At 35.2% G+C, this 24,176-nt stretch overlaps 1 protein-coding gene and 1 pseudogene across 10 annotated transcripts in view; one reads left to right on the top strand and one right to left on the bottom strand.

Annotated features, from left to right (window-relative positions):
- The window catches only part of ARFIP1 (ADP ribosylation factor interacting protein 1), a 132,914-nt gene that overhangs the window by 14,508 nt on the left and 94,230 nt on the right, over positions 1 to 24,176 (top strand). The window lies entirely within an intron of this gene.
- On the bottom strand, positions 204 to 14,460 carry LOC103785625 (ribosome biogenesis protein NSA2 homolog; annotated as a pseudogene).

Consider the following 24,176-nt stretch of genomic DNA (forward strand, 5'->3'; position numbering starts at 1 on the left):
AGTCTCTTTTAAAGTTTCTGACATTTTGCTTGTCTTTTATGACTATGACACTTTTGAAGAATACTGATCAGTTATTTTTAGAATATCTCGCAGTTTGGGTTTGTCTGATGTTTTCTCATGATTGGACTGAGCCTATGCATTTTTGGCAAGAATACCACAAAAATGATGTTGTGTCTTTCTTAGTGCATTGTATTGAGGGGTTTATGATATATGTCTTACTACTTATGATTACTTGATCACTTGGTTGAGTGTGTTGTTTTTACACTGTGAAGTTACTATCTTTCCCTTTTTAGTTGTTAAGTATCTTGTTGGAGCTACGTGGAGACTGTGTAAATCCTGTTTCTCCTCAAACTATTGCTCTCTAATTTTAGCATCTCTCAAGTGGATCTTGTCTGCAGTATTTGTGATATTTGCCTGATGTTGATTGTTTCCCACTTTGCTTCCTATGTTAATTTACTTATCGTAGTCTATTGTGAAGAAGAGTTGTCGCTTTTCCTCCATTTACTTATCAGATTGTTTATATCAATATGGACCCATTAATATTTTACTCCTTGTTTTTGATCTAGTACTATCATTTATTTTGTTGCTGTATTCGTTCCAGCATTGGCTGTTATGGGCTCCTTCAGGTTGGCTCCTGTGTTCTTTCAACAAACCCCCATCTGTTTTTGAAGTTTTCTTTATTTTCTGACACCATGTCAGCATGTGGAAATTACTATGGTTCTGAGAGTCAGAATTATTACAAAATATATCGCGTATCCAGAGAAGTGTCACTCCATCCTTAGCCTTGCTACTCTGTTCCCAAGCCCTTTCCAAACTCTTCTTTCCACCCCTTTCTCACCTGCCCAGGGTAGGTAACCTATCTCTTTAGTTTCTGGTTTATCCTTCCGGTGTTTTTGTTTGTTTGTTTGTTTGTTTTTGCTTTTTCAGTAGAAATGTGTATTTTCTTATATCCCCCTTCATTCTTACATGAACATAACATACCATAGGTATTTTTTTGCTTTTTTCAGACTTTGCTTTTTTCAGTTAACACTGTGTCCTGGAAATCACTTCATATTATAGAGATTTTCCTCATTCTTTATTTCCCCCCACAGTTGCATAACTTGGATGTACCATAGTTTATTCAGTCACTTTCCTGTGTGCCATATTCCTACCATAGAAAGGTAATTGAATATGGCACATCCACGTTTCCAATATTTTACAATTACAAAGAATGCTAGAGTGTGTATTTGTCTTTGTATATTTGGAGGTATATTCCCAGGGTGGATTCCTTGAAGTGGAATTGCTGGGGCCAAAGTTAAGTGTATATGTCATTTTGTTACACATTACCAACACTCCCTCCAGAATGGTTGTACCAATTTGTATTCCCATCAGCAATGCATGTAAGTGCCTGTTTCCCTTACATCCTCACTAATGGAATGTTTTGTCATATTTTAAAATTTTTGTGAGTCTAATAGATGAGAAATGGTATTTCAGTGTTGTTTTAATTGGCATTTCTCTAATTTTGAGTGAATTTGAGCAATTGTTACTTATTTGAGGGCCCTTGTAATTTTTTTTTTTTTTGGTGAATTGAGTGTCTTTTTTCCTGTATCTGATTTTTGGTCCTTTTTCCCTTTGTTTTGTTTTTTTCCGCCCCATTTTAATGTTTACAAGTTAATAATCTCTTGATGATTGCAGACAGGTATGGCTGTTTGGTAGTATTCAGAAACATTACAGTAATGGTAGTTTTTTCAGTTGGTGTGTAGTGCTCAATAATTATATATGAAATTGCTGTCAAACCAGTAAGACTGCATTTATGCATCCATCATTTTCAGGATTGTTGATAACCTGGGCATATTTCCCCAAATAACTTTGCCTCCCTGTGTCACAAGGCCCACTTCACTCACATTTACCTCAGTGACAGTCTTTGGTAATAACACCCGAAGTTGTATACAGCGGGAATGAGGGATTCTTCTTTACGCCAAGTATTGATAGGCAAAAGGTGGCTTTCAGTTCAGGTTGTGTTACATGGACTTTCTTGAAATGCAAGCCCATTGGCCTGATGAATCTTTCATATTTAGGTGGTTTTCTTGTAAAGACATCTCTAGCAAAGCAGACTTCAGTAACCATCCTCTTCCATGCCTTCTTCTTTCTCTTTCCTGTTTGAATAACTTAATGCTTCTGTTTCTCCCTGGGCACATACTTTAGGCAGAGGGACTTCCCATTTTCCCTCATTCTCTTTTCGTTTCTGTTTAATCATATTGGAAAGTACTTTAGCTCAAGATTGTCTCTCTGTCCTGCTGATAGGCAGGTACTGCTCCCTGTGGAATCTTTTCATCATTCTTTTGTTTGGTGTTTCTCTTTTCATGCATCTTGATGGTCTTTTTTATTTGTATTTTCTCAGCATGGCGCTGTTTATGATTAAGCTTAGCCTTCAGACCAATCATTTTCTTTGCTTTCTTTGAACATTCTTGAGCTTCTCGACTTTCCTTCTTTCTCTTTCTCTCATGGTAATCCAAATGGTATAGCATTTATGGTGTAATTCAATATATTCATTCTGTGGCACGGTGACGGCTGCAGAGCGCCCAGAAGCAGCCCTTGGGGTGCAAAAATGCTCTCCTTTCCCTTTGTTTTTAAGAATTCTTTATATATTAGCCTTTTATGGTGTATGTTGTGAATATTTCATCTTAGTTTGCTTTGCATGTACTATGTGTGTTGTCCAATTAAAAAATTTTATGTAGTCGATATTTTCTTTTATTGTTTCTGGATTCTCCTTTCCCTATACCAAATTTGAGCAGAATTCATCCATTTTTTTTCTAGTACTTTCTCTGGTTTCGTATTTTATATCTAGATTCCTAATCCATTTGGAGTTTATTCTGGAGTATGATATGAGATAGAGATCGAATTTTATATTTTCCGGATAGATACCTAGTTTTCCTGGCACCATTTATTGAAAAGTCCATCTGTACTTTAGTGATTTGAGATGCCACCTTTGTTATTTACTAAATTTCTGGGTATATTTGGGTCTAATTCTAGACTTTTTAAATTCCACTGGTCTATTTATGTGCTAGTCCCACACTGCTTTAATTATAGATGTTTTTTGGTGTTGTAGTGTTTGATAGAGGTGGTCTCCTTGTGGTTTTCCTTTTTCAATGATTTCCTACCTATTCTTGCATGTTTGATTTTCCACATCAACTTGAATATCAACTTGCCAAGCTTTACAAAATAGCTTGTTAGTATTTTCATTGTATTGTATCGAATTTATAAAGTAAGGGAGAAATGACATCTTTATAATGTTGTCATCCTGTCTTAGAATGGGGATATCTTTCTCTTTGCTCAAGTGTTCTTCAGTGTCTTTCAGTGGTGCTGAAATTTTCCTTGTGTAGTTTTTACACATTATTTAGTTTATTCCTAACTATTTAATCTTTTTATTGCTATTATAAATGGGATTTTCTCTGCCATTATTTTCCCTGATTGTTGTTTTTGTATAGGAGAACTTTTTTTGTATGTTAATTATCTTGCTACTTCATTGAATTTTATTTTTGAGTTAATTTTATTATTGATTCTTCAAGGGTTTTTAGGCTACCATTATATCATCTGCAAATAGAGATAGTTTTACTTTCTCCTTACCTATTATTCCTCTGATTGATTTTTCTTAACTAGTTGATTTGGCTAATACCGCTGGTATGATGTTGAATAGTAGTAGAAATGGCCGGGTGCGGTGGCTCATGCCTGTAATCCTAGCACTTTGGGAGGCTGAGGCGGGTGGATCACCTGAAGTCAGGAGTTCAAGACCAGCCTGGCCAACATGGCGAAACCCTGTCTCTACAAAAAATTAGCTGGGCATTGTGGCAGGCACCTGTAATTCCAGCTACTCTGGGTGGTTGGGGCGGGTGCTGAGGCAGGAGAATCGCTTGAACCCGGGAGGCGGAGGTTACAGTGAGCCAAGATCGCGCCACTGCACTCCAGCCTGGGCGACAGAGCGAGACACCGTCTCAAAAAACAAGAATAGTAGTAGAAATGGTGGGCATCTTTGCCTTTTTCCTGATCTTATTGGAAATGCCTCTGTTATTTCTTTATTAAATAATTTAATGGTTGTAGGACTAAAATGTATATATTTTATCATGTTGAGAAATTACGTCCTAATTCTTGTTTCTTTGAGTGTTGGGTTTCGAATGGGTGTTGAATTTTGTCACATACACTCCATCTCAGTGGTATGGAGAAAATTGTATGTTTCCTACCTGCCTTAGATTTATGAATATGGTATGTACTAATAGATTTCCTAATTGAACCAATCCTTTACCTCTAGGATAAATCCCATTTGGCCATGTTGTATTATTTTCTTAATGTATTACATTCTGTTAGCAAACAGTAAAATCGTTCCCTCCAGTGTATTTCTAGAGTAAAAATTTGTTTCTTTGCATTATTGTAGCTAAAATGGTGTCTGGTACTTATTTGTGTGTATATTTATCTCTGTGATTAGATTCAGAGTGCTTTTAGAGCTGGAACTAGAGTTTACTTTTTATTACCCTTAGTGCCTAGCAGAATTCTTCATATGTAGTTGGTATTATCTAAATTTTACTGAACAAAAATAGAAGCAGAAATAGCACATTAAACTTTTCTTGAATGAAATTTGAGTATAATGTTTCACTTAGCAAACAGTCACATCAGTCCTAAAGAGCACTACCACCACATGAAGGTCAGGGAGATCTGAGTTCTGGTCTGGAACTTTGTTTTACATAGGTCACAAAAACTAACATTTTGGCATCAGACATCACAGTTTTTTCATCTGTCAAATCAGTTGACGCTCTGATCTTTTAAAATCTGTTTCATATCTAAATGATCTTATGAAATTAATTTTTACTTATTGCAGTGTGCATTTTTACATTTTGCCAAATAATTTTTCTGAATTTTTATTTGTCTTTAGAATGGTTTGCCTGTTGTAATGAATAGATATACATATGATTATGGATAATTTTGAAAAGCAAATTCTGAATACAAATAAATTAGTTATTATTTTCCCCATTTTTTAGTTGAACAAATTTAACCTTCAGAGAAATGGCGACTGATTTAGAGGAATTGGTAAGGCTGGAGCACAATATGGGGTTTTCTGTCTCCAGTTACAGTGTTTCTGTGCCAATCTGCCATCTGTTTATGTGACACAGTACTAGGCACAGTGTTTCTTCAACTAAGCCAAGCTACTGTGATTCAGTGTGATAAGTTTTAATGTAGGATTTAGAGCTGGATTATTTATGTTTAGTCCAAAAATCAAAGACGAATTCTTTGCACAATATGTATTCCTTGCGGGGGATTCAGGGTTCCTTGTGATTTAAAATAGCTTGAGTGTTTCACATTTGGCAAAGCAGTGTTGTAGTTACAGGTAATCCTGAGAAGCTAGAGAATTATGTATACGGTATGTATCTTAGTTCATGGATTTGATTTTTTAGGATCAGATCTCTGAATCTATCCTGTTGAGAGATGGTCAGAGGAAGATTGTGCATGTGTGTTCTAGGAAAGATTGACAGCCTAGCCAATGATGGGATTCATAAAAATAAATGAAAGTATTCTGTTTGTGGTTTACCGTTGTGAGTTTTGTCTTTGTAATTGTCACTCTGATAGATGCTAAACTAGAAATTTCCTGCTCAATAGGGAGTTAAGTCTGGATGACAGTGATCTGAAGGAAACTACTGCCAAGCAATTGATTGTTCATACTTGTCTGGAAATTAACATTGAAATCCATGTTATGCATTCCTTGTGTTTTTAGCTATACCCAAATATGCAGCATTCATGGGGAACATTCTTATTAAATTTAAAAAAAGAACAGGTACGGGAGTATAAGCTGAATTTATCCTCCAATTTAAAAGCATTATATGAGTTTACAGTTAACAAAAGTACAGTTTAGGAATATTTTATGACTTTAAAATTCCCTACTCATTAGTATTCTACTAATTTAAACCTGCATGTTTAAAACTTATGGGTCAGATTTGTTACCAGAAGAACAGTAGCCTAATAGGCAACATTCATTAAGGGCCTATTAAGTGTCAGGCGTTGTACTAGGTTTTACATATATCATCTCATTTAATGCTACAATAACCCTGTTGATGTTTTTCTCCCATTTTATAGATTAGGCAACTAAAACTTGGAAAGGTCAACATAGCTTTTAAGGAGCAGAGCTATGATTTGAGCCGCAATGAAAGAAAAGATGAGTAAATTTAGGAAACTGTATAGAAAAAAAACTATTTAAAAGTAGAAGCAAGAAATTGGGGAAACAAGCAAATTAGGTATATTTTTATAACAGTGACAACAAAAAAAGCAAAGAAATTGCATTAGATATTTATTAGTTTATCCTGAGATTGTAGTCTTAATTCTTCTTTTCTGTCTGTCCTTCAATATAGTAACACTAGAACATATACCTATTTCTAATATTTAAGGAAAATATACAGATATTTGCACTCTTTTGTGTAACTCAGACATCTAAAAAGTGAAATGAGTACAGATCCTGCATCCAAGGTCGTATTGTTTAATAGAGGAAATTTAAATGAAATAAAATGCAGAATAATAATTCCTTTAGCGTGGTACAAGTCAAGCATTGTGGCAGTTCAGAGGAGTAGCAGCCAGGAATATCAGTGAAGGTGCCATTTATTCTGAAGTCTTATAGCGTGGGTACAATTTAAACTACTTGAACAAAAGCACAGATAAAGAACATTGAGAAATACGTATGGAGAAGAGTAAGTTTGATTTCATAGGGTATCTGAAGAAACATGATTGGTAGAAAGAAAACAGGTCAGACCATAGGAAGGATTTTGAGTGTCAAGCTGAGGAGTCGGCTTTTACATTGTAGACACATCGGGGAGGGAGACAGACCATGTTAAAGATATACGTAAGTTATTTTATAATGTAATGTAAACTAGTGTTTACTGCTGTAAAGCATAAGGGGCTAGAGTGATGAAGAGTGCTAATTGACATAGATTGGTCAATGGTAGCCCTTCTGAGGAGTTGATGTTTGAGCAGAAACCTAAATGAGGTGAGGAAGAGAATCATGTGAAAATTCAGGAGTAAGAATTTTCCAGACAGAGCAAAGAGCAAGAGCAAAAATATTAGTAAGATTGGTGTGTTTGAGAAACAGTGGAGAGGGCTCTGTGGGTAGAACTGCCTGTCAGGAAAGATGGAAAGGAATGTGGTTCAAGATGTAGCTAGCAGCTAGGATGGCTTTCCCTAGAGTAAATGAATTTCTGTATCATCTGTGTTCAGTAATTATCTGGATTTCACCATATTTGCCTTATTCATTCATTTATAATAATAGGTTTGAGAATTACCTTCCTACTGAGGCCATGAAATTGCCAAGATAGATAGAAGAAAGAAAGAAACACAAGGCTGCAGACAGTAACATTTATAATCATATTTCAAATCTGTCTTGATTGTGGTCTGTTTTAGAAAAGTACACTTAGGGTACCCATAGTGACAAAGTTACAAAGAGTAGCTGTGCTGGTAAATACTAGTATTATTGGAACTACTTCAACATTTGTTCTGTTAGTCTTGAGCTGAAATCAGTGTGCTATAATTTTACATTTGATTTTCACAACAGCTGTGTTATATATAGGTGAGGTTAAAAATCTCATTTTATAAATGAGGAAACAAAGTTATACAAGTAAAATGAGATGCAAAGGATAAAAAGAGACAGAGCTGGACCTTAAGTCCGTGTCTCTTAATATGTTGGTTAGTTCTGCAATTTCATTAAGTAGGCTTATTCACCTAATAGTTTTGAACCATGTTGAATTACCACATTGTAATAAATATATTAACCACTTTTCAAAGGCCATGTTTTTACTAATACAGAAGGAAATTCCAAAAACTATTTGAATTATGAATTTTAATAGAATTACTTCCTTTTTTCGTAGGCAAAAATCTGAATAATTTCATCTGACACAGAAGGCATTTGTGTTTTTTGGTATTGGAACAAAATATGGTCTCTCTTGAGATGCATAATTAGTCCACTAAGCACTGCAGTCTTCATTGTCTGAAGCCATAACTAAAACAGTTAGGATTGAATTAGCTTTGTGTCATTCTTTTCTTCTTTCACTTTCTTTACTTTCTTCATTGCTTTGCCTGGAATTGACTGAACTTAAGAATTTGATCCTTCAAATAGGAAGAAAATATAACTACTTGATAACAGAACAAAATAGCTACTTGACATATGTCGTTAATAACCTGAACATTGGAAATATTTCACAGTACTTTTTATTGCATTTTCAAATAACTTTAAAAAAATAGTAGATTTAAGAAACAGCTAGAAATACTTTATTATACCACTTTGTTTTTGTTTGCTCAGTGGTAAACTGGATTAAAGAGCAATGTAAATGTGTTTTAGAAAATATAATGTCTTACGCAGTTCCACAAATCTAACCAAGGCTAAGGCAAGTTCTTTTAGATCCTTTCTAGAAAGTTTCTACATTGTTTCTAAGCATTTTAGAAATTACGTTTTACTATGAATAATGTAATGAATAGCAGGAAACTTATTTCTGGTGTGCCTTTCTTTTGCATTATTAAGATAGTGTTTTAGTCTTTGGATGACTCTTAATTTCCATATGGTATTAGCCTATAAATGCTAAATCGTCAAATGTAAAGCCATTTATGTTAGTCTCAAAGTGTATTTTCAGGATTTGAAAAATGTAAGTAGCATGAGAAAAAAAGTACATTGACTTTTAAATTTTAGCCCTGTCTTGGGCAGCTACAGAAAAGGCTATAGACTAGGGGTTGAATTGTCAGGGAGGAGAATTACTGTTTATCCTCAGGGTAAAGATGAAGTTAGTGGAGATTTGTCCACTGTCCAAATTGGCCAGTATGAAGAAAGGAGGGGGAGACTATGGTATGAGAAGCAGCTAGAGAAGTAGGTAGAGGTCAGACTGTAAGCAGTTTTATGAGCCACGTTATCGCGATTGTAGTACTGAGAAAGTTTGCTGGAGTGCTATTTGGTCCACCAAAGGACAGGAGGGAAGCTCTTCTCCCCCAGTGCAGTTGAAATGGGTTACATTTATGACATTGAGTGAAAAGACCCACAGGGCCTGCCAGTCTAAGAGGCAATTTATAGCATCAGGCAATTTTCAGAATTTCTCACCCTTGACACGATTGACATATTTGGGTAATTTTTTATTTTGGGGAATTGTCTTAAACAGCATTGTACAATGTTTTCCAGCATCTCTGGCCTCTGCCTTCAAAATGCCAGGAGGACACCATTCCCAGCTATAACAACCAGACATTGCTAAATGGTGGGTGGTGGGGAGGTGGTGTCAAAATCCACCCCCAACATCCCCAGTTTGAAAACCACTGAGCTGTCATGATCAATGATAACATGTGCATATTTTTGGGCGGTTGATGCCATTTTCAACAACAGGCTTGTTATCCTGGAACTCCTAATTTCCAGGTGTCCTAGTTTAATTCTGCAACTGCCAACTGCTAGGAGTAGGAGGTTCCTGGATGCGCTGTCTCTAAGGCTCTGGGATTAGCAGAAGACAGCCCTAATGATATAAATGGAGGTTAATGCATCAGTCTGCAGTTGTTGGAAGTGAAGGGTCAGAGTAAATTAAGATGGGTGCTGCTCTTAACTGCTCATGATAATATGGAGATAAAAGAAACAACAGTACAAGTTGTCAACATCAAGAAAGCAGTGTGTTTGATTCATATAAATGTCTGAATGTGTATATATATATATAATATAACATGTATTACATATATATTTTATATATAATATAACGTATTATATATAATATATAATATAACGTATTATATATAATATATAATATAACGTATTATATATAATATATAATATAACGTATTATATATAATATATAATATAACGTATTATATATAATATATAATATAACGTATTATATATAATATATAATATAACGTATTATATATAATATATAATATAACGTATTATATATAATATATAATATAACGTATTATATATAATATATAATATAACGTATTATATATAATATATAATATAACGTATTATATATAATATATAATATAACGTATTATATATAATATATAATATAACGTATTATATATTATATATAATATAACGTATTATATATTATATATAATATAACGTATTATATATTATATATAATATAATGTATTATATATAATATAACATGTATTATATATTATATATAATATAACATGTATTATATATATATTTTATATATAATATAACATGTATTATATATTATATATAATATAACATGTATTATATATTATATATAATATAACATGTATTATATATTATATATAATATAACATGTATTATATATTATATATAATATAACATGTATTATATATTATATATAATATAACATGTATTATATATTATATATAATATAACATGTATTATATATTATATATAATATAACATGTATTATATATTATATATAATATAACATGTATTATATATTATATATAATATAACATGTATTATATATTATAATATAACATGTATTATATATTATAATATAACATGTATTATATATTATATATAATATAACATGTATTATATATTATATATAATATAACATGTATTATATATTATATATAATATAACATGTATTATATATATTTTATATATAAAATATATATTATGTATATTTTATATATAATATATATTATAATATATATAATATATATTATATTATATCTTTATATTACACTGCCTCTCCTAGAGTGACTGAAATACATGAACAGGCCCTCCCAACTATATATATATATATATATTATATTATATTATATATATTATATTATATTATATATATTATATTATATTATATATATTATATTATATATAATATAATATAATATATATTATATTATTATATAATATAATATAATATATATTATATTATTATATAATATATATAATATATATTATATTATATAATAATATAATATAATATATATTATATTATTATATAATATATATAATATTATATTATATTATATTATATAATAATATAATATAATATATATTATATTATTATATAATATATATAATATTATATTATATTATATTATATAATAATATAATATAATATAATATTATATTATATTATATATATTATAATATATATAATATAATATTATATTATATTATATATATATATATAGTTGGGAGGGCCTGTTCATGTATTTCAGTCACTCTAGGAGAGGCAGTGTAATATAAAGATTAAAAACTCAAACCAGGTTGCCAGGTTTGAATCCCCAGGTCATCACTTGCTAGCTGTGTATCATTAAGCAAATTTCCTAATCTTTCTGTTTTCTTACGTGTGAAGAGTATTGGTGTGAAATAGGAATAATAATGGTACCTAGGTCAGAGATTTGTTGTGAGGTTAAATGAGATAATGCACATAAAGTAAGTAGAATTAAATCAGTTAATATGTAAAATTAATGTGAAAAACATAGAATAGTTCCTGATATATGGTGAGTACTCATTAAATGCTAGCTCTTATTGTTGTAGAGCTTCATTTGCAAGTGGATACATTATTTAAATTAGTTAATTTCCTTAACCTTTTTAGGCTGCAGTCTCCTCATCTGTAAGATTGGGAAAATCATATTTACTTCACCAGGGTAGTTGTGAAGGCTGACTGAAATGATTTATGTAATGTGCTTAGCACAGTGGCTGGCATGTAGTAAACTCTCAATAAAGGCCAGATTTTTAGTGATTAGTGTTAGGATTAGAGTAGGGAACTATGAAGGTATCAAACAAATTTTATAGCATTCTGACATTCTAAAAACTTGCTAGACCATTTCAGAGTTATCACCTGATACTCAAAAGCATTCATAAAGATATTGGAAGACCATATTCCATTTATCCACTTCCTGATTGTAAATCTGATGTCAAGGTCTTATGTTGTAAGCAAATGAAACCAGTTCCAGCTCATTTACTTAGAAAAGGGATTTACCAAGAGGCTATGAGGTAGTGTATAGAATTGCCTGGAGCATTGGAAAACCAGAATCCAGGCCCACATATCTAGGAATATTGATCCAAATCATGGTTGAGCAGTGGTCCAATGACGGCACCATTGCTTAACACTGGATTTGGCAGTTTGCACTGCCAATACCTGTAGCTCTGGTGACTGGATGCTGCCACTATGGTCACTTCTGACCTGGAAATTTGATCTTGCTGATTATTTTTGCCCCCTAGTGAGTTCTTTGATATCTTTCTTCGTAACCCTAGTTTCTGATTCTAAGTCTGGGGCAAGTGGGCTTTGATTTGGCAGAGCCTAGATCATGATGGCAGTGCCCTAGAGCTTGGGAAAGAATAGTATTAATGTAACTGAATATAGCACTCATATGTCAAGCGCTCTTCTAAATACTTTATGTTTTTATTTTGTGCCACAACAATGCTATGAGGTAGGTACCATTATCATCTTACAGATGAAGGAAGAGAGCTTTAGGAATTTGCCTAAGGTTCACAGCTAGTGGAGGAGCCATGAATTGAACACAAACAATCTGGCTTCAGATATTTGCTTGAATGTCTGGTATTTTGAGCTTTTATGTAATACAAGGCGGGCTCTGCCCTTTCCCAAGCCTCACAATGTGGAGGCTTTCTCCAACTTTGGTTGGGGCCTGGGGCTGGGCAGCCAAAAATAAGGAAATATACATCATACTTGGCTAAAGTCTTACTTGGCAAACCAGTTATGCCTGTATTGCTATTTTAAAAGATCTAAAATGAGGAACAGAGGAATTTTTTTTCTTCGTGATTGCATTTTATGTTCTGCCACTCTTCAGATATTTGCCTTTCTTTAGATATTCTCTTTGAGGCAGTACTTCTAATTTTCAGACTCTGGATCAAACACAGGGAAAATAGGTTTGTAAATGACACTTAGAACTATGCAGTCATTTTTCTAGTGAGAGAGTATTAGTGTAATTTATTTTTTGTGGGCAGGACACATTTTGGAAAATGACAAACTTTTTTTGCTGCTGGGTTGTGGAGCTGATTAGTTCCTCTTTGTAGGTGGGCACTGTGATCAGGGTCACACACACCTCCCGCCACCAGACTGGTATAGTATGGTTGCTCTCTGGGTGGATTGGGGGCCTGCAGGAAAAATAGGTCCTCTGCCATTAGAGATGATAAAATGTAATTTTTACCTTTTTTTCAAAATCAACAGTTTATTGAGGTAAAATTTACATATAAGTGTACTCATTTAAAATGTGCAGTCTAATGAGTTTTGACACATATATAAACTTGGAAAACCACAGTCATAATCAAGATGCAGAATGTTTCCATCACCATACAGTTAGTTTCTTGTGTCCCTTTGCAGTCAGTTCTTCCCTACATTACTTGTCTCCCAGGCAACCACTGATCTGTCATAACAAATTAGTTTTGTATGTTCTAGAATTCTATACAACTGGAATCATAATAGTATGTATTCTTTTTGTGCCTGACTTTTTTTTTTAGCTCAACATAAGTTTTTTTTTCTTTTTCTTTCTTTTTTTTTTTTAGAGACAGGTCTCACTCTGACACCCATGCTGGAATGCAGTGGCAGAATCATAGCTCACTGTAACCTTGAACTCTCAGGCTCAAGTAGTCCTCCCACCTCAACCTGCTGAGTAGCTAGGACTAACAGGCATGTACCACCACAGCAGGCTAATAAAAAAAATTTTTTTTAGAGAGCATCTCGCTATGTTGCCCAGTTTGGTGTCAAACCCATGTTTCGAAATTAATCAAGAGTTGTTGCATGCATCAGTAGTTCATTCCTTTTGTATTGCTGAGGAATATTTCATTGTATGGATATACCACAATTTGTTTATTCATTAACCTAGTGATGGACTTTTTTTTTTTCTTCTAGTTTTGGGTTCTTATAAGTAAAGCTGCTAGGAGTACATGTCTACAAGTAGGGACATTTATTTTAATTTCTTTTTGGTGAATGTTTTTGTATAGAATGGCTAAGTCATATAGTCAAGTATATATTTACCTTTACAAGAAACTGCTAAACAGTTGTCCAAAGTGAAGTACTTTTTGCATTTCCTACATTCATGTATGCAAGTTCCAGTTGCCCTTCACTCACATTTGGTATTATAGTCATCTTTACTTGAGCCGTTATAGTGGTTATAGTGGCATCTTATTGTGGTTTTAATTTGCATTTCCTTGATGACTAATGATGTTGAGCATCTTTTAATGTACTTACTCGCCATTCCTGTACTTTCATTTGTGAAGTGTTCTGTTACGTTTTGGCCATTTTTCATTTGTGTTTTCTTACTATTGAATTGCAAGAGTTATTTATATGTCTTTGCTGTCAGTCATTTGTTACATATAGATATTGTAACTGATTTTCTCCTAGTCCGTGGTTCACCTTTTTGTTTTTTTTTTTTTTTGATGGTGTCTTTTGAAAAGAGGTTTTTAATTTTAATGAGGTCCAGATTATCAGTATTTTTCTTTTCTTGTTTTTGCTTGTCTAAGAAATTTTGCTTACCCACGGTCATGACTCCGTACTATTCCACCCCAAGATAACCACTGTTCTGCCTATATCATCAACACTTACTGGTTTTCTTTTTGAATTGGATCACGTAATATGTACTCTTTGGTTCTGGTCTCATTTGCTGAACATTATGTCTGTGAAGTTTTTTCCATTTTTTTTTTTTTTTAAGACAGAGTTTCGCTGTTGTTGCCCAGGCTGGGGTGCAGTGGCGTGATCTTGGCTCACTGCAGCCTCCGCCTCCCAGGTTCAAGTGATTCTCCTGCCTCAGCCTCCCAAGTAAATGGGATTACAGGCATGCGCCACCACGCCTGGCTATTTTTGTATTTTTAGTGGAGACGGGGTTTCTCCATGTTGGTCAGGCTGGTCTTGAACTCCCGACCTCAGGTGATCTTCCCACCTTGGCCTCCCAAAGTGCTGGGATTACAGGTGTGAGCCACCACGCCTGGCCTCCATTTTTTTTTTTTTTTTTTTTTGTAGCAGTAGTTTGTTGTGTTTTATTGCTGTGTGGTAGTTCATTGTATGACTCCACCACAGTTTATTTGATAGACATTTGGATTGTTTCCAGGTTTTGGCCATTATAGGTAAAGCTGCTATGAATATTCTTGTACTTGCCTTTTAATGGACATGTGCATTTATATTTCTTGGGTATATTTCCTAGGAGTGGAATTGCTGGGTTATAGGATAGTCGTATGTTTAACTCAAATAGTACTGCCAAATAGTTTTCCAAAGTGATTTTTACCAACTTTTACTTGTACCAGCAATGTATAAGAGTCTAGTTGCTCTACATACTGGCTACTACTTGGTTTTGTCAGTCTTTCTAGTTTCGGCCATTCTAATGGGTGTATAATGGTATCTGGTGGTTTTAATCTGCATGACAAGTTGAGCTCAATGACTTTGTAGCTCCTTCCCAATGCTAAGGTTTTCTGTGTGTTTTACAAAGTGGAGCCGGGCGTGGTGGCTTTTGCCTGTAATCCCAGCACTTTGGGAGGCCGAGGCATGCAGATCATCTGAGGATGGGAGTTCAAGACCAACTTGACCAATATGGTGAAACCCCGTGGTGTTTCACCACATGGTGGCATGTGCCTGTAATCCCAGCTCCTCAGGAGGCTGAGGCAGGAGAATGGCTTGAACCTGGGAGGCGGAGATTATAGTGAGCAAAGATTGCACCACTGCACTCCAGCCTGGGCGACAGAGGAAGACCCGTCTCAAAAAAAAAATAAGTGGCAAGTGTTGTAGCATGTAAACACAGGTCCTTAAATAACAGTAGGTGTTCTTGGGTTTTTGTGTAAATACAACAGATATTTGTATAGCTAATTTTGCTGTATTAACCTTCCTCTCTTATATAGGGCATGCTTATAGCACTGGTTCTACCTGGCTGCACATTAGAATCACCTGGTGAGCTTTTAAAACTATTTTAAAAGCATAGTGGCCATTCATATGGGTCCTGACTTGTAGATGTGTATTCATAGCAGCTTTACTTACGAGAGCCCAAAACTAAAAAAAGTCCGTCATTAGGTTAATGACTAAAGAAATTGTGATATATACATACAATGAAATATTCCTCAGCAATACAAAAGGAATGAACTACTGATGCATGCAACAACTCTTGATTAATTTCAAAAGATTAAAATTATGATCTCTATGGAGAGGCAGAAAGCTCCCCTGGTAGTTCTGAGATGCAGAGGGTTGATAATCGTTGGCATGTACGAATGGAATATTCCATTGCTTCTCAAGGGGGCTTGCTGTACCCTTTAGGAATGAAGCACCAACTATAAAATCTTTATTAGATATGTGTCATGTTAATTTATCCCCAACTTTGACCCATTGAAAGGATTCAAGAAGCTAGTTCCCAGCCTTCACTTTTTTGGTTGTACAATATACTAGCTCTCTAGGTAAGTTCTATGCTCATATTTTTAATTTTGCATTACTCTTCATGTTACAAGGCTAATTCTGCTTTTAAAGTACATTCTACGTACAACTCAAGAAAATCACCCATTATAAATGCACTCTTTCTGTTAGCACTAGAGCAGTAGTCATGGTCATGTAAGAGTATTTGCTCAGCTTTGATCTTCTCCTTTAACATGATTGTGGATTTAGAATGTACTTGAACTTAACAAGGAACAACCCTAAAAAAGGCACATGATTTGATTGTTGCTTTGTAAAATAAAAAAATGAATAAAATGTTCAGCTTTTTGTTTATGAATATAATAGTGAATCTCACCTTCTATTGGTATGCAGGTTTGGTACATGACGATGCCTTTAGATCATCTCCAAAAAAGTAACATCATAATTGTATTGTGACATCCATATGTATTGGATTTTTAAAGATTGTTTCCAAAGATTCAGCTGTACAGAGTGTGTGCCTAATACTTTTCTAACTTGGAAATAATTCAGTGGTGGCTAAAGCTGGCTTGTACTGCCTGCAAAAGCTGATTGGTAAATTTTCAAGAATTTGTAAGCCAACTGTTAAACACAGCCATTATTTTAAAAATTATGTAGAGTTATTATTAAATACATATATTAAAAATAAAAGTAATACCTCCTCAAACTTAGTAGTTCCTAAATATGTTACTGTCTTTTACTGTTATCTGTGCTCTTAAAGTTGTGTCTGTGGTGTTTCTGTGGTAGAAATACAATATGATGTTGTGCTGCTGTATATCTCTTTCTGCTATATGATGGTGTGCTGGCCAGGCATGGTGGCTCACGCCTGTAATCGCAGTAGTTCGGGAGGCTGAGGCGGGTGGATCATGAGGTCAGGAGATCGAGACCATCCTGGCTAACATGGTGAAACCCCATCTCTACTAAAAATACAAAAAAAAAAAAAATATTAGCTGGGTGTGGTGGCGGGTACCTGTAGTCCCAGCTACTTGGGAGGCTGAGGCAGGAGAATGGCATGAACCTGGGAGGCGGAGCTTGCAGTGAGCCAACATCACGCCACCGCACTCCAGCCTGGGCTACAGAGCGAGACTCTGTCCCAAAAAAAAAAAAAAAAAAAAAGATGGTGTGCTATTCCACATCTCTTCCTACTATATGATAGTGTGCTGCTGCGTATCTCTTTCTACTGTATGACAGTGTGCTGTGCTTATCTCTACTATATGATGTTGTGCTGCAGCGTATCTCTTTCTACTGTATGATGGTGTGCTATTGCATGTCTCTTTTTCCTGCCTCTGGATTCAGTGAGGTCACGTTCGAAGCTTGAAATTGGCCACTGTAGAAGTATTGGCACCATGGAAATGGACAACAGCCACATGCTAAGGTTAAGCCTTTTTTTTTTTTTTTTTAGTTTAGAAAACTGGTTGTTAAACATTTACTAGCACACCCACTCTGGAGACATTGTTCTTTATTCAATGAATGCCTTCTGTGTGCCGGCTACCCTTCATAAGTGCTTTGAATAAATCTTTACTTAATTTCCTCAAGTATTATCCGATATGTTTCTTAATATTATAGATGAGAAAAACAAGATTAAGTAATGAAGATCAGAAAGCAGCTGTTATATTGTACAGCTGGGATTTTAACCCAAGTCCAAAGCCCTTAGTCTTCTCATTATAGTGTGTGGTGTCTCTGAGGCTTTGGAATAAGTTTTATAGAAGAGAGATCATTTGAGCTGAGCCTTAAGTTATGGGCAGGATCTTACTAGATATTGAAGTTGGAAGAATATTTCAAGCATTGTGAACAATTTCAGCAAATGTTCATAGATATCAAAGTACATTTCATGTTCCAGAAATGATAAGTAGTAGATTCAGTAATAGAGGATATCTAGAAGAGTAAAGTTAAAAGAAGTGAAGCCCGAAAAGTTGATTGGAACCTATTGTGAAGGACCTTAAATAGTCTCAACCTTAGAACAAAAGAGATTGTTTTTATTCCTAAAGGACATAATTATGTCCCAAAGCATTTTGTATAATTATTTTGGTTGTCTAATTTGAATTTAAATTCAATTTCAATTTAAAGCATGAGTGAGGTATCATGTATATTTTTTGTCCAGGGAGATAACATGGAGCTTTTGGTTTGGGGCCTTATTCTGCTGATTTGTATGTTGGCTGTTAATTTTCAGTGCTATAATTAATGGTTAGTAAATGATGTTCCCCAAAATGGGTCATTCTTTGTAGGGAAGAAAATGAATAGATAATAGTTGCAATGTTTGCATATCTTTTGGCAAATGAGTATTCTTATTACCTACTTTACGGCATAAAGTAGTATTGGTTTATCATTGTCTTTCTGATTTTCAGAACATCGGTTTTTTATTTAAAGTCACAAACCCGGAACAATACATAGTTCCATTGCTGTAATTTTTTCTGCTGTATCTGCATCATGAACCATTTACTCCCCTTACCCCCAGAATCTTTTTTGCAGTATCTTCTGCCTTTTGTTGTTGTTGTTTTGAGATGAGGTCTTGCTGCGTCAGCCAGGCGGGAGTGCAGTGGCACGATCATGGCTCACGGCAACTGTGACCTCCCTGGGTTAAGCAATCCTTCCACCTCAGCCTCCTGAGTAGGTAGGACCACAGGCACATGCCACCAAGCCAGGCTAATTAAAAAAAAAAAAAAAAGTACAGACAGGGTCTCCCTATGTTGCCCAGGCTGGTCTCAAACTCCTGGGCTCAGGCCATTCTCCCTCCTGGCCTCCCAAAGTGCTGGGATTGTAGGCGTGAGCCGCCCCGCCTGGCCTTCTCTGCCTTTTAATGTTCCACACGATTCTTCTCTTGAGTTCTTTTGTCATTCTTAACAGTTAATGCCATCCACATCCCTAAAGTGATGATTTCCAGGTTTATGTTTTCAGCCTGGAGCTCTAGACTTGCATTTTGAAATTCCAAATGAACTGGTGGACTTGGATACCCCACAAACATTCTCAAATTCAGAATGTCTACACTAGACTTAATCTCTGGCCTTTCCAAGCCAAATAAACCTCTTGCTTTCCTTATTTTGGTGAGTGACATGTTTATCTTTCTAGTTGCCCAAGCCATAAATGGGAAGACAGTGAGAAGAGGTAGGTCATTCTAGATTCCTCCTCCTTTTTCATTTCCACAATCCAGTTACTCTGTAAGTCTCTTATTTCTGCTTCCTTAATATCTGTTGAATCCACCTTTTTTCATTCCCACAACTTTGATTCCAGTTGTTATGATTTATTGACTATATTGTAAAATAGTCTTTCAAATAGCTTTTCTGTCTTTAGTCTGTGATGCTTTCCTTCAGTCTAGCCTCCCACCAGGCTGTTTAAAATACTGTCAGCCCTCTCTGTCCATGAGTTCTAATCCATGGATTCAGCCAACCTTGGATTGAAAATATTTGAGGGGGAAAAACAATAAAAAATAATACAGTGTAACAGTTACTTATATAGCATTTGCATTGAATTAGGTATTACAGATAATCTAGTGATGATTGAAAGTGTACAGGAGGATAGGCATAGGTTATATCCAAATACTACATCATTTTATATAAGGGCCCTGAGCATCGGTAGAATTTTGTATCCATGGGATGGGGAGTGTGGGCTGGGGGGTCCTGGAACCAGTCCCCCACAGATACCAAGGGATGACTGTAAATTGATCAGACTCCTCTTGCTTTCTTATTCCTTTCAGTTTTTTGTTTGTTTTTATGCTTCTCTACTCTGCGTTTTTCCTCTCCTCCTCTTTTCCTGCCTTTTCATTTATTATTTGATAATCTGAATATTTTTAATGTTGATTATTGGAATATTTTTATTTGAATTCCATTTTTATTTTTCTGATTACTTTTTAGCTGTACTTCTTTGCATTATACTTTTAGTGGTTGCCATAGGAGTACAGTATATATCCTGAAATTTTGTAGTCCACTTACAACTAATAATGCACTGCTTCACTTGAAATATAGAAATCTTACAACCTTTTAGGTCCATATTTTCCTTACCTTTCCCCTGTTTTTTGATAATAATTGTTATTATAGATATTATATCTTGATACGTATTAAGCCCCAGAAGATAATCTTATAACATTTTCTTCAAGCAATTATGTGGATTATAAATAAATTAAGAGGAAAAGGCAAAAGGGAAAAAATAGGGTTATTTTTTGTATTTACCAAGTTATTTACCATTTCACTTCCTCCTCCTTCTTTTCTGAAAATCCACCTTTCTCTCTGATTTCATTTCCCTTCAGCCTGAAGAACTTCCTTTAATATTTCTTGTAATGCAAGTCAAGTCTTGGTTTTGTCCAAAAATATCTATTTCTCCTTTATTCGATATAGAATTCTAGGTGGACAGTTTTCTTTTATTCTTCTTCTTCTGTCTTCTTTCTTCTTCTGCTTTTTTTTGTTTGTTTGTTTCACTGTCACCCAGGCTGGAGTGCAGGGACATGATCATAGCTCACTGCAGCCTTGACCTCCCTGGGCTCAGGTGATCCTCCCACCTTAGCATCCCAAATAGCTGAGACCACAGGTGTGCACCACCATGCCTAGCTAATGTTTTTTGTATTTTTTGTAGAGACGGGGTTTTGTCGTATTGCCCAGGCTGGACTTGAACTCCTGGGCTCAAGCCATCCACCCATCTCAGCCTACCAAAGTGCTGGGATTATAGATATGAGCCACCACTCCTAGCCAGTTTCTGTCTTTCATCACTTTAAAAATGTTTCAGCTCAGGTGCATTGGTTCATGCCTGTAATCTCAGCACTTTGGAAGGCTGAGGTGGGAGGATCATTTGAATCTAGGAGTTTGAGACCAGCCTGGGCAACATAATAACACCCTGGTCTCTACAAAAAATTAAAAAACAAAAAATTAGCCAGGCATGGTGGCACACTGAGGTGGAGGATTGCCTGAGCTTGAACAGTCAAGGCTGCAGTGATTCATGATCACCCTATTGCACTGCTAGCCAAGGGCAACAGACTGGGACTCTGTCTCAAAAAATAAATAAGGTAAGATAAGGTAAGGTAAAGGTAAAAGAATAAGCAAAAGTAAGACTACAACTTTCCCCCTGGGTACCCTGGCCACTGCTGGATGCACAGCATGGATAGCACTTAGCTCAAAGCTAAAAGCCTAGGAGACGGAAAGTTACTTGCATAGATCCCTGTTTCCATTCTGCAAGTGAGCACGACCTCCCCACCAGAGTTTCTGTTTACTTTCTGATACTTTCAGGGGATTTCTTTTTAAATTGTGTTCAGTTTTGTAGTTGCATTCTTGCAGGTGTGGGGAGGTTCAGTAGGGTCTTTGTCATCAGTCTCAGAAGCAGGAACCTGTGTTCTTTTTACCTGTCCTCAGAAGCCCCCTGTTATGTTTCTCCTTCTACCTTACATGCCATTCTTTATGAGTTTTTTCTGCTAGTGCCTCTTCATTTCCCTGTATCTCAGATTTTGGGATATCCCAGAGTGTAGTTTTTAGATTATTCTTCTTCTTCTTTTTTAATCTCTACAGACTTTCTAGGGCAGGAGTCAGGCCAAATCCATGCTCATTCATTTGCATACTGTCAGTGGCTGCTTTGGGATTGCAACAGCAAAATTGAGTAGTTGCAACAGAGACCTTATGGCCCACAGAGCTTTAGATATTTACTGTATGACCCTTCATAGAAAAAAGTTGTTGACTCCTGTTCTAGGTGATCTCATCCAGTCAGAGATTTAAGTGCATTTACACACTGATGTCTTCTAAATTTCTTATTCCCAGCTTCAAGCTTTTGTCTGGACCTCAGGCTCATAAATCCAGTAACCTACTTACCTTCTTCGCTTGCATATAATAGGCTTGTAAACTTTGATATGTCCTAAACTAAATTCTTGATATTTCCCTTACATTGTGCTCTTCCCCCAATCTTGTCCAATGGCAATTCCATCTTTCCAGCTATTCAGGCCAAAACTCTTGAGAGTTATCCCTGACTTCTCATTTTTCCTTATCTCACATCTGTCTGTAAGGAATTCGTGTTGTCTTTACCTTCAGAATATACCTGTAATCTGACCACTTGTTTACATCCTCAGCTACTGTTCCCTTACTCCAAGCTACTATCATCTCTTGCCTAGACTATTCCAGTAGGCTCCTAATTGTTCTCCTTCTGCCTGTGCATGATTATTGTTTGATTCCAACACAGCAGCAAAAGAACAGTACTTTAAAAACCTGAGTCAGATTGTTTTACCCCACTGTTCAAAACTCTCAGGTAGATTTTCATCTTACTCAGAATAAAATCCAGAGTTCTCATGATAATTTTTGAAGTCACACACCTTCTTGCCACTGGCTGTCTCTCTGCCATTTCCTCCTTTTCTCCCCCTTGCTGTCTTCCCTCAAGCCACCTGGCCTTCTTGCCATTCCTTGAAAAGCTGAGCATGATACCACCTCCTGATATTTGTACTTACTGTTCTCTCTGCCTGCAGTGTTGTAGCTGTCTTTATGACTTACTCCCTCACTTTATTCAGGTCTCACAAAAATATACCTTTTCTGTGGTTTTCCCTGACCACCATATCTAAAACAGCACAAGTGTGAACACATATACACATACATGACCATGAACATTTATGACTGTATGACATGTATATTTGTTTGTTTTTCCCAACTAGAATGTAAGCTCTATGAGAGCAGGGAGCTTTGTCCGTTTTGTTCTTCACAAAACATCACAAAATATACTGTATGTCTGAAATTGTACCTAGCACATTATAGAGTTTGATAAATTAGTTGGACTGATGAATGTGTGAGTGAGCAATCACCATTCTAGCCAAGTTGCTTTACTTGCAGTTTCTAGAATATATGACTCTTTTTCCACTCTCCTTCTTATTCCTCCTATTGAGGATCTCTCCTTTACTATATTCGTAATCTGTTATCGTACAAGATTTAGCTTAAATGTTACCTCTGTTAAGTTTTTCATCTTATTGCTCACAACATTGTTTCCCTCTTTGTGCTCACAACACTGATTATAATTTTTTATCTGCCAAAAACACTTTAAGTTTCTAGAAGGCTAAAAACTGATTTATATTTCTGTTTTATCTCATGCACATTGCCCACAATAGTAGGTATATAGTAAATACCTGTTGAATCACCAGCTGTTTTTAGGAGGAGTGAAGTAGAACATAATAGTGTAATTTGAAAAGGTAGTGATTATTTAGAGAGCTGGATGTTAGTCTTCCTAATTAAAGTCCAAATACTAGTGTGTGTATATCTCTTATTTGCAAGGAACAGAAACTTAACTCCAGTAGCCACAAATAATCTAGATGTAGTGTGAGAATGCAGTGACAGGAAGGAAAATAGGTATTTCAAAAATGCCAAGACCATTAAATGGAGAAAGGATAGTCTAACAAATCATGCTGGAAAACTGGATATCCACATGCAAAAGAATGATGTTGGACTCTTACCTCACACCATATACAAAAATTAACTCAGAATGAATCAAAGACCTAAATGTAGACCTAAGACTATAAAAGTCTTAGGAGAAAACAGGAAATGTTTTCTGACATCTGATTTGGCAAGGATTTCCTGGTTATGAAACCAAAGCACAAGCAACAAAAGTAAAAATAGACAAATTGGACTACAAAATGAAAAACTTCTGTGCATCAAAGGACACAACAGAGTGAAAAGGCAACCTATAGAATGGGAGAAAATATTTGCAAGTTATGCATTTGATAAGAAGTAAATATCCAGAATATATAAAGGACTTGTATAACTCAACAACAACAAAAACCCCCTAACAACCCAATTTTAAAATGGGCAAAGGACTTGAATAGATATTTCTACAAAGATGATATACATGTAGCCAACAAGCATATGAAAAGATACTCAATATCATTAACCATTA

This window comes from Pan paniscus, chromosome 3 (genome assembly GCF_029289425.2).
Source record: "Pan paniscus chromosome 3, NHGRI_mPanPan1-v2.0_pri, whole genome shotgun sequence".
Taxonomy (NCBI): Eukaryota; Metazoa; Chordata; class Mammalia; order Primates; family Hominidae; genus Pan; species Pan paniscus.